Raw genomic sequence first — 12,191 nt, forward strand, 5'->3', positions numbered from 1 at the left:
GGAGCCATATGTGGCACTGAATCACCACATAACTGCACTTTATATTAGCAGGAGACAGTGCGGAGCTATGAGCGCTGCATTGAAATCACCACATAACTGCACCTTATATTAGCAGCAGACAGTTCCAGAGCCATATGTGGCACTGAATCACTACATAACTGCACTTGTATCTCTCCCTCTCCCCTCCCTTGTATCACTCCCCTCCCTTGTATCCCTCAATCTCCCCTCCCTTATATCCCTCCTTCTCCCCTCACTTTGTATCCCTCCCCCCTTGTATCCCTCACTCTCCCCTCCCTTGTATCCCTTCCTCTTCCCTCCCTTGTATCCCTCGGTCTCCCCTACCTTGTATCCCTCACTCTCCCCTCACTTGTATACCTCCCTCTCCCTTCCCTTGTATCCCTCCCTCTCCCCTCCCTTGTATCCCTCCCTCTCCCCTCCCTTGTATCCCTCCCTCTCCCCTTCTATCCCTCCGTCTCCCCTCCCTTGTATTCCTCCCTCTCCCCTCCCTTGTATCCCTCCCTCTCCCCTTGTATCCCTCCGTCTCCCCTCCCTTGTATCCCTCTCTCCCCTCCCTTGTATACCTCCCTGTCCCCTCCCTTGTATCCCTCCCTCTCCCCTTGTATCCCTCCCTCTCCCCTCCCTTGAATCCCTCACTCTCCCCTCCCTTGTATACCTCCCTCTCCCCTCCTTGTATCCCTCCCTCTCCCCTCCCTTGTATCCCTCCTTCGACCCTCCCTCGTAGCCCTCCCTCTCCCCTTGTATACCTTCCTCTCCCCTCCCTTGTATCCCTCCGTCTCCCGACAGTGTGCATTCTTCTCCAGTAATGCATAGGACAGTGTGTGTTCCTCTCCTGCAGTGATAGGACAGTGTGTGTTCCTCTCCAGAGCTGAATAAGACAGTGCGTGTCCTTCTCCAGAACTGCATAGGACAATGTGCATTCTTCTCCAGTACTTCATAGGACAGTGTGCATTCTTCTCCAGTACTTCATAGGGCAGTGTGTGTTCCTCTCCTGCACTGAATAGGGCAGTGTGTGTTCCTCTCCTGCACTGATAGGACAGTGCGTGTTCCTCTCCAGAGCTGAATAGGACAGTGCATGTCCTTCTCCAGTTCTGCATAGGACAATGCGCATTCTTCTCCAGTACTGCATAGGACAGTGCGCATCCTTCTCCAGTACTGCATAGGACAGTGCGCATTCTTCTCCAGTACTGCATAGGACAGTGCGCATTCTTCTCCAGTTCTGCATAGGACAATGCACATTCTTCTCCAGTACTGAATAGGACAGTGTGTGTTCTTCTCCAGTACTTCATAGGACAGTGTGCATTCTTCTCCAGTACTGCATAGGACAGTGTGCATTCTTCTCCAGTACGGCATAGGACAGTGTGCATTCTTCTCCAGTACTGCATAGGACAATGTGCATTCTTCTCCAGTACTAACTAGGACAGTGTGTGTTCTTCTCCAGTACTTCATAGGACAGTGTGCATTTTTCTCCAGTACTGCATAGGACAGTGTGTGTTCTTCTCCAGTACTGCATAAGACAGTGTGTGTTCTTCTCCAGTACTTCATAGGACAGTGTGCATTCTTCTCCAGTACTTCATAGGGCAGTGTGTGTTCCTCTCCTGCACTGAATAGGGCAGTGTGTGTTCCTCTCCTGCACTGATAGGACAGTGTGTGTTCCTCTCCAGAGCTGAATAGGACAGTGCATGTCCTTCTCCAGTTCTGCATAGGACAATGCGCATTCTTCTCCAGTACTGCATAGGACAGTGCGCATCCTTCTCCAGTACTGCATAGGACAGTGCGCATTCTTCTCCAGTACTGCATAGGACAGTGCGCATTCTTCTCCAGTTCTGCATAGGACAATGCGCATTCTTCTCCAGTACTGAATAGGACAGTGTGTGTTCTTCTCCAGTACTTCATAGGACAGTGTGCATTCTTCTCCAGTACTGCATAGGACAGTGTGCATTCTTCTCCAGTACGGCATAGGACAGTGTGCATTCTTCTCCAGTACTGCATAGGACAATGTGCATTCTTCTCCAGTACTAACTAGGACAGTGTGTGTTCTTCTCCAGTACTTCATAGGACAGTGTGCATTTTTCTCCAGTACTGCATAGGACAGTGTGTGTTCTTCTCCAGTACTGCATAAGACAGTGTGTGTTCTTCTCCAGTACTTCATAGGACAGTGTGCATTCTTCTCCAGTACTGCATAGGACACTGTGCATTCTTCTCCAGTACTGCATAGGACAGTGTGAGTTCTTCTCTTGCACTGATAGGACAGTGTAAGTTCCAGAGCTGAATAGGACAGTGCGCATTCTTCTCAATACTGCATAGGACAGTGCATGTTCGTCTCCAGTACTGCAAAGGACAGTGCACATTCTTCTCCAGTACTGCCTAGGACAGTGCGCATTCTTCTCCAGTACTGCATAGGACAGTGTGCATTCTTTTCCAGCACTACATAGGACAGTGTGCATTGGTATCCAGTACTGCGTAGGACAGTGTGCATTCTTTTCCAGTACTACATAGGACAGTGCACATTCTTCTCCAGTACTGTATAGGATGGTGTGCATCCTTCTCCAGTAATGCGTAGGACAGTGTGTGTTCCTCTCCAGAGCTGAATAGGACAGTGTGTGTTCCTCTCCTGCACTGAATAGGACAGTGCGTGTTCTTCTCCTGTACTGCATAGGACAGTGTGCATTCTTCTCTAGTACTGCATAGGACAGTGTGCATTCTTCTCCAGGACTGCATAGGACAGTGTGTTCTTCTCCTGTACTGCATAGGACAGTGTGCATTCTTCTACAGTACTGCATAGGACAGTGTGCATTCTTCTCCAGTACTGCATAGGACAGTGTGTTCTTCTCCTGTACTGCATAGGACAGTGTGCATTCTTCTACAGTACTGCATAGGACAGTGTGCATTCTTCTCCAGTACTGCATAGGACAGTGTGTGTCCCTCTCCAGTACTGCATAGGACAGTGCACATTCTTTTCCAGTACTGCATAGGACAGTGCACATTATTTTCCAGTACTGCATAGGACAGTGCATGTTCCTCTCTAGAGCTGAATATGACAGTACCTATTCTTCTCCAGTACCGCATAGGACAGTGTGCATTCTTCTCCAGAACTGCATAGGACAGTGCGTGTTCTTCTCCAGAACTGCATAGGACAGTGCGCATTCTTCTCCAGTACTGTATAGGACGGTGTGCATCCTTCTCCAGTACTGCATAGGACAGTGTGTGTTCCTCTTCTGCATGGAATAGGACAGAGTGTGTTCCTCTTCTGCACTGAATAGGACAGTGCATGTTCTTCTCCAGTACTACATAGGACAGTTTGTGTTCTTCTCCTGTACTGCATAGGACAGTGTGCATTCTTCTCCAGTGCTGCATAGGACAGTGCGCATTCTTCTCCAGTACTGCATATGACAGTGTGCATTCTTCTCCAGTACTACATAGGACAGTGCGTGTCCTTCTCCAGTACTGCATAGGACAGTGCACATTGTTTTCCAGTACTGCATATGACAGTGCACATTGTTTTCCTGTACTGAATAGGACAGTGCGTGCTCCTCTCTAGAGCTAAAAAGGACAGTGCCCATTCTTCTCCAGTACTGCATAGGACAGTGCACATTCTTCTCCTGTACTGCATAGGACAGTGCACATTCTTCTCCTGTACTGCATAGGAAAGTGCACATTCTTCTCCGTACTGCATAGGACAGTGTGTGTTCTTCTCCAGTACTGCATAGGACAATGTGCATTCTTCTCCAGTACTGCAGTTCATTGAATAGTTGCCCAGAGGGACACAGGCCACCCTTCAGATGCTCTGGGACAAAACCTTGCTCTTTAGTTGAAATAGTGGTACAGGGACAGTACCCTGCTTTAGTGCTCAATGCACAGCCCAGCCTGTGGCCAGACAAGGCAGGGGTTGGACCCAGGTGCGACCTCTCAGCAGCACTCACTCAACTAGGTCCTCGGTCAGCAACTTCTAGCCACCGACCTCTTGACCACTGACCACACAGCATTTATAGGACAGATGTGTCAGAGAGGGCCCAAATTGTAGTGGAAGCAGTAAGTATCTGTGAACAGGATCTCTGGCTCAGACTATATGTACATGGTAGAGGTGTATTAATGGCTCCTGCTATGTCCTGGGCTGCCTACCCCTGGGACATAGTGGTTTCCCTGCCAATCCTGGTGCGTGCAGGGGAAACCTGTGTTTGCTTTCACTTGGCGGGAGAAATTTCATAACACCTGCCAAGCAAGAGCAAACATAAATATGTGGGAGCAGGAAAAATGCTCCAACCCAGTAGGAGTGCATTATTCGTCTGTTTCCCTGCCTGCACTGAAGGAGGCAGGGAAACATAAGAAAAGATTGCATCCATCCACAGGCAGCAGCTAAAAATACCATCTCCTGCTGGAGGCTAGGAACCCGGCTGGGGCTCCCCTTTGCCCCTCAACAAGGATGTGGTGGGTGCCTGGGTGGTCACTAGGGCACCCTTTACTGGCTTGGCCAAGGGGATGGGATCCCTCCCACTTGAATAATTGGGTAGAGCCCGGGGGATGGGGTCCCTAGGGCCGATATAAGCCCTCAAGGAGGGGGCTGGTGTGACCCCTCTCTGTTTAAAAAGGTGAAGGGCTCCAAGGAATGGGGTCTCCAGCCCTCCTCCCCTTTACAATATGGTTGGGCCCCAGGAGATGGGGTATCTGGGGCTAAAATGGGCCTGGGCAGGAGTGCACCCAGCCCTCCTTTCCCATAAATCCAGTGGTGAGACGTGGGACATGGGGTCTCTGAGGCCACAAATAACCTGGAGAGGGGGCCACATACCTCATCCCCTAAAAGAATTCACAGAGCCCCGTAGTCCCTGGGGTAAAATCGGCCCAGTGAGGGGGACACATGCCCCTCTCCCCCAGAAAAAGTGCTGGTCCCTGGGTGAAGTGGGCCCTGGGCCGCAATCATCCCAGAGAGGGGGCCTGCATGCCCACCTCCTGGGTTGGCTGCCTTTGGATGGTGGCTTATGGGTAAGCCCTGGCCATGCGCAACATGGGTTTGGCACAAGGGCTGTGCGCTGTGGCAGTTGGATTAATATATGGTAATTAAATATTATTTTACATAAGGAAAACCGTAGAAATTCAAGGGTTGTGCGCTGTGGCAGTTAGATTAATATATGGCAATTAAATATTATTTTACATAAGAAAAACCCTAGAAATTCACTGAAAAAAACACAGATTACAGGGATGTTACAGTTTGGAAATAGCATTACAAAACGTAGAAATTGCTGAAAAAAACAAAGGTTAAAGGGTTGTTACAGTTAGGAAATAGAATTAAAAAAACCTTATAAATTCACTAAAACCCAAACGTTGCAGGGACATTAAAGTTAGATTCAAATTTTGCACACGCAAATCCATTTAAATTCAGCAATTATAGTTAGAGCTATCTCAAATAGCTCATGAACCTCAGGTAACAATACCTCTGTGGATCCGACAAATCTCCTGCTGAGATCTGATTGGCTGCCACTATCTCAACCAGGAAGTGGCGGTAGCAATGTTAGGACTAAGGACTCAGCCCCAAGTCCAAAAAAAAACAAGTGAAGAAAAGACATAAGGGGCGGGGTAGGAATACCCTGAGCCCTCAGGCCTGGTGGTGGGTTTCCAGAGGGACCCCGCCTGGGGTAAAAAACTTTTGTTTTTAAAATTTTTGCTGCAGATTTGCACAGGTTCTGGGGTGGGAGCACCGGAGAGGCGCTGGGGACCCCATCCCTTAGGGCTTAGGCAAGATAATAAGGGAGGGGGTGGGCGGCCCCACACCAGGAGCCTAATTCTGTCCTCAGGACCTCATCCCCTATGGCTGAAACATAGGTTAAAGGGGCGGGGCGCATGGCCCACCTCCCCGAGCCTCAGAGATCCCTATAACCCCCTCCGCCAGGAAAGTAACATATTTGGATAAGGGTGGGGGCCGGGCAGTGCCTTTCCCTGAGCTGATAATGGCCCTGAGGACCCAATCCCCCAGGGCTGGCTCACAAGCGTTGTGTCCTGGGGAGCCCACCCCTGGGACAAAGCAGTTTCGCAGGCAGGGGAACGTATGTTAGCTCCCGCCTCGCAGAGGCATTTTTTAATCTCCCACCATGCGGTATCAAACACTGAGGGCCTCATTATGACCCTGGCCCTCCAAAATACCGCGCCGCGGTCAAAAGACCGCGGCGGGTATTACAAGTTTTCCCCTGGGCTGGCGGGCGGTTGCTGAAAAACCGCCCGCCAGCCCAGGGGAAAACGACCTTCCCACGAGGATGCTGGCTCGTAATCGAGCCGGCGGAGTGGGAAGGTGCGACGGGTGCAGTGGCACCCGTCGCGTATTTCAGTGTCTGCAAGGCAGACACTGAAATACTTTGCGGGGCCCTCTTACGGGGGCCCCGCGACCCCCCCTACCGCCATCCTGTTCATGGCGGCTTTCCCGCCATGAACAGGATGGCGGTAGGGGGTGTCAGAATCCTCATGGCTGCGGAGCGCGCTCCGCAGCCATGGAGGATTCACACGAGCAGCGGAAAGTCAGCGGGAGACCGCTGACTTTCCGCTTCTGACCGCGGCTGAACCGCCGCGGTCGGAATGCTCGTTGGAGCACCGCCAGCCTGTTGGCGGTGCTCCCGTGGTCGGTGGCCCTGGCGGCCACCGGCCGCCAGGGTCAGAATGACCCTCTGAGTCTTCTCCCATCTGGCGGGATGTTTGAAAAAGCTCCCGCCGACTGAGAGCAGACTTTTGATCAGTTTTCCTGCCCACACATGCACGCAGGGAAGCAGGTCAACAGATAGCTCCCTCCCAGAGGGAGCAGCCTGAATAGCTGCTCCCTGCTGGCAGGATCAATTGCGGCTCCCACAGCGTGTGGGGAGATGTCTTGGGCCGCAGGGACCTTGGGTCTCCCTCCGCTGCCACAAAGAGTGTGTGATGGGTACCGTGGGTGGGCAGTAGGGCACTCGCCTTTACGTAATTTGTCCTGGGGTGTTGGGTCCCTGGGGATGAGAACTGCTTGGGAAATGAGGCTAAACTCCCCTTTATGTGAAGCAGTGGTCCTGAAGGGTTGGAGTTGCCAGGGCCTAATAGGGGTGAGGGAGGAGGCGCATGCAACCCCCCTCACCTTAAAAAAACATAGAATAGCCATGGACAATGGGGTCCACAGGGCCTCATAAGTCTTGGCTGCGTGGCCTCCCTCCCCTTTAAAATGAAAATGGCACCAGGAGATGGGATTTCCATGGGCTGATGAGGCTCCCGTTTAAAAAAATATGGCCTTGGGAAATGGGATCCCCAGGACCAGTCAGGACAGCTCGAGGAGGGAAGACCCTGTCCCCTTTATAAAAAGATACATCCCCAGGAGATGTGCTAACTGGGGCCTAATTAAGCTCAGGGATGAGGGCTGCGGACTCCTCCCTCTATCAATTACTCGACCCCAGGGGGTGGGGTCCCCAGGGCCTAATAAGGCTTGGGCTGGGCGCAGCCAGGGCCTGTGGCCAGCCCCGCTACTAGTATGCACTGCTGAAGGCCCTGTGCAGCATTGGATTGTCTGCTTGGGGCCAACTGCCCACTGTGCACAGCTAAAAGCTAGGGCGCAACGTGTGGTTGGCTGCATGCGGGGGGTTGGCCTGCAGCCAACCTCCCACGGGCAAGGCCGAAGTCTGTGCACGGCGGGGGTTGGATTTACAGATGGTAATAAAATATTAGTTTACGTTAAAAAACACCCTAGAAGGACAGTGAAAAACCAAAAGTTAAAGAAATGTTATAGTTAAGTAAAATGTTCAATCACAATGTGATGTTTTAAACTCTTAAAACCACAGAAATTCAGCGGTTATATTTATTTCAAGTAACTGTAAGTTGCGCCGCACCATGCACTGCTTATTACTCCACTCTGTGACATCATTGGTAATGTCACTGCAACATTTGCAATGAAACGATTGGTGCGTGAGCCCAGTTGCTTCAGGAGCGCAGGCACCTTCAGCCTGGCAGGCAGGAGAGGACAGCAGCGCTGTGGCGCTCGCACATCCCAGGGAGGTTCTTTAGTGTGAGTTCGAGGGCTCCCATCATGCCACTCTCTGGGGGGCGGTGTCCCAGATGTTTCACTTCCTCCGCTGCGCCTTTACAAGGTGATTCAGTTCATGTTTTGTCGCCTCGTCTCTACTGCAGTTTGAACTTTTCCCACTAGAGGGCGAACGACCACAACAAACTGGAAGAGTAAAAACATGTCAGGATGCTCTGAACCTGCAGAGTTTGAGCTTTCTTACATATATTATATCTTTTTCCCCTTTCATTCACTCCTCCTGCGCTCCCCTCGCAGCAGCAGCTGCACCTTTGTCAGGTCATGTGTCTTATTAACTGTAAAGTGTAGACAGGGACACTTCCTTCACAATAGTTATCTCACTGTAGAGCAAAACTTCTGTCCCAAAATACAAAAGCAGTCTTGGATGTGTTGTGTGGAGCTCTCTCCATCAGGGGGCGAGGATGCATCCCTGCAGCATCCTGTCCCTCCTGTACCACGGCTCCCCATCTCTACAGCATCCTGTCCCAGGGCTGTGCATCTCTGCAGCGTCCTGTCCCAGGGCTGTGCATCTCTGCAGCGCCCTGTCCCATGTCTGCGCATCTCTACAGCGTACTGTCCCATGTCTGCGCATCTCTACAGCATCCTGTCCCAGGGCTGTGCATCTCTACAGCATCCTGTCCCAGGGCTGTGCATCTCTGCAGCGCCCTGTCCCATGTCTGCGCATCTCTACAGCGTACTGTCCCATGTCTGCGCATCTCTACAGCATCCTGTCCCAGGGCTGTGCATCTCTACAGCATCCTGTCCCAGGGCTGTGCATCTCTGCAGCGCCCTGTCCCATGTCTGCGCATCTCTACAGCGTACTGTCCCATGGCTGTGCATCCCTGTAGCATCCTGTCCCTCCTGTACCACGGCTGCGCATCTCTACAGCATCCTGTCCCATCGTTGTGCATCTCTACAGCGTCCTGTCCCAGTGCTGTGCATCTCTGCAGTGACCTGTCCCATGGCTCCCCATCTCTACAGCATCCTGTCCCAGGGCTGTGCATCTCTACAGCGCCCTGTCCCAGGGCTGTGCATCTCTACAGCGTCCTGTCCCATGGCTGCTCATCTCTGCAACATCCTGTCCCACGGCTGTGCATCTCTACAGCATCCTGTTCCAGGGCTGTGCATCTCTACAGCATCCTGTCCCATGGCTGTGCATCTCTGCAGGGTCCTATCCCATGGCTGTGCATCTCCACAGCGTCCTGTCCCAGGGCTGCGCATCTCTACAGTATCCTGCCCCACGGCTCTCTGCAGTGTCTTGTCTCTGGGCTGCGCATCTCTACAGCGTCCTGTCCGATGGCTGCGCATCTCTACAGCGTCCTGTCCCATGGCTGCGCATCTCTACAGCGTCCTGTCCCATGGCTGTGCATCTCTGCAGCGTCCTGTCCCAGGACTGCGCATCTCTACAGCATCCTGTCCCACGGCTGCGCATCTCTGCAGCATCCTGTCCCAGGGCTGCGCATCTCTACAGCATCCTGTCCCATGGCTGCGCATTTCTGCAGCGTCCTGTCCCATGACTGCGCATCTCTGCAGCGTCCTGTCCCAGGGCTGCGCATCCATGCAGCATCCTGTCTTATGACTGCGCATCTCTGCAGCGTCCTGTCCCATGGCTGCACATCTCTACAGTGTCCTGTCCCAGAGCTGTGCATCTCTACAGCATCTTGTCCCATGGCTGCGCATCTCTGCAGCGTCCTGTCCCAGCGCTTTGTATCTCTGCAACGTCCTGTCCCAGGGCTGCGCATTTCCACAGCATCCTGTCCCACGGTTGTGCATCTCTACAGCTTCCTGTCCCACGGCTGCGCATCTCTACAGCTTCCTGTCCCACGGCTGCGCATCTCTACAGCATCCTGTCCCACGGCTGTGCATCTCTGCAGCATCCTGTCCCATGGCAGTGCATCTCTGCAGCATCCTGTCCCATGATTGCGCATCTCTGCAGCATCCTGTCCCTGGACTGCGCATCTCTGCAGCGTCCTCTCCCAGGACTGCGCATCTGTGTCCCTCCTGTCTCATGGCTGCATATCTCTGCAGCGTCCTGTCCCAGGACTGTGCATCTCTGTCCCTCCTGTCCCATGGCTGCGCATTTCTGCAGCGTCCTGTCCCAGGACTGCGCATCTCCGCAGCATCCTGTCCCACAGCTGTGCATCTCTACAGCTTCCTGGCCCCGTGGCTGCGCATCTCAACAGCTTCCTGTCCCACGGCTGTGCATCTCTACAGCATCCTGTCCCACGGCTGTGCATCTCTGCAGCATCCTGTCCCATGGCAGCGCATCTCTGCAGCATCCTGTCCCATGACTGCGCATCTCTGCAGCGTCCTGTACCAGGGCTGCGCATCTCTGCAGCGTTCTGTCCCAGGGCTGCGCATCTCTACAGCGTCCTGTCCCATGGCTGCGCATCTCTACAGCGTCCTGTCCCATGGCTGTGCATCTCTGCAGCATCCTGTCCCAAGGCTGCGCATCTCTACAGCATCTTATCCCATGGCTGCGCATCCCTGTAGCATCCTGTCCAGCATCTGCGCATCTCTGCAGCATCCTGTCCCATGGCTGCGCATGCATGTAGCATTCTGTCCCACGGCTGCCCTTCTCTGCAGCATCCTTTCCCATGGCTGTGCATCTCTACAGCGTCCTGTCCCAGGGCTGTGCATCTCTACAGCATCCTGTCCCAGGACTGTGCACCTCTGTCCCTCCTGTCCCATGGCTGCGCATTTCTGCAGAGTCCTGTCCCAGGACTGCGCATCTCCGCAGCATCCTGTCCCACGGCTGTGCATCTCTACAGCTTCCTGTCCCACGGCTGCGCATCTCTACAGCTTCCTGTCCCACGGCTGCGCATCTCTACAGCATCTTTTCCCACGGCTGTGCATCTCTGCAGCATCCTGTCCCATGGCAGCGCATCTCTGCAGCGTCCTGTCCCATGGCAGCGCATCTCTGCAGCGTCCTGTCCCATGGCAGTGCATCTCTGCAGCATCCTGTCCATGACTGCGCATCTCTGCAGCATCCTGTCCCTGGACTGCGCATCTCTGCAGCGTCCTGTCCCAGGACTGCGCATCTGTGTCCCTCCTGTCTCATGGCTGCGTATCTCTGCAGCGTCCTGTCCCAGGACTGTGCATCTCTGTCCCTCCTGTCCCATGGCTGCACATTTCTGCAGCGTCCTGTCCCAGGACTGTGCATCTATGTCCCTCCTGTCCCATGGCTGCGCATCTCTGCAGCGTCCTGTCCCACGGCTGCGCATCTGTGTCCCTCCTGTCCCATGGCTGCGCATCTCTGCAACGTCCGGTCCCAGGACTGCGCATCTGTGTCCCTCCTGTCCCATGGCTGCGTATCTCTGCAGCGTCCTGTCCCAGGACTGTGCATCTCTGTCCCTCCTGTCCCATGGCTGCGCATTTCTGCAGCGTCCTGTCCCAGGACTGCATCTATCTCCCTCCTGTTCCATGGCTGCGCATCTCTGCAGCGTCCTGACCCACAGCTGCGCATCTGTGTCCCTCCTGTCCCATGGCTGCGCATCTCCACAGCGTCCTGTCCCAGGACTGCGCATCTGTGTCCCTCCTGTCCCATGGCTGCGTATCTCTGCAGCGTCCTGTGCCAGGACTGTGCATCTCTGTTCCTCCTGTCCCATGGCTGTGCATTTCTGCAGCGTCCTGTCCCAGGACTGTGCATCTCTGTCCCTCCTGTCCCATGGCTGCGCATCTCTGCAGCGTCCTGTCCCACGGCTGCGCATCTCTGTCCCTCCTGTTCCACGGCTGTGCATTTCTGCAGCATCCTGTCCCATGGCTTTGCATCTCTCTACAACGTCCTGTCCCATGGCTGCGCATCTGTGTCCCTCCTATCCCATGGCTGTGCATCTTTGCAGCATTCTGTCCCACGTCTGCTCATTTTTGTCCCTCCTGTCCCATTGCTGCTTTCGGCTCCCTCAGGTACTTACACCTACCTGTAAGGGAGTAAGTGTAGCTGGGATCAGCCGGAGTGCAGTGAATCTGTGGCTAGCCAGGTGCGCTGTGCGCACCGTGCGATCTGGCATAGGTGTGATTACAGATACAGACCGTCTTGGAAGGGGTTAGGGTTTGGCCATAGGGCACTGCTAAAGCTGGGGGAGTCCCTGTATGCACCCACAATGTTCTGCAACAGTCTGTAGTTTGTGATGCCTGATGGTGGTCCTTCTCT

The sequence above is a fragment of the Pleurodeles waltl genome, chromosome 10 (genome assembly GCF_031143425.1).
Source record: "Pleurodeles waltl isolate 20211129_DDA chromosome 10, aPleWal1.hap1.20221129, whole genome shotgun sequence".
Lineage (NCBI taxonomy): Eukaryota > Metazoa > Chordata > Amphibia > Caudata > Salamandridae > Pleurodeles > Pleurodeles waltl.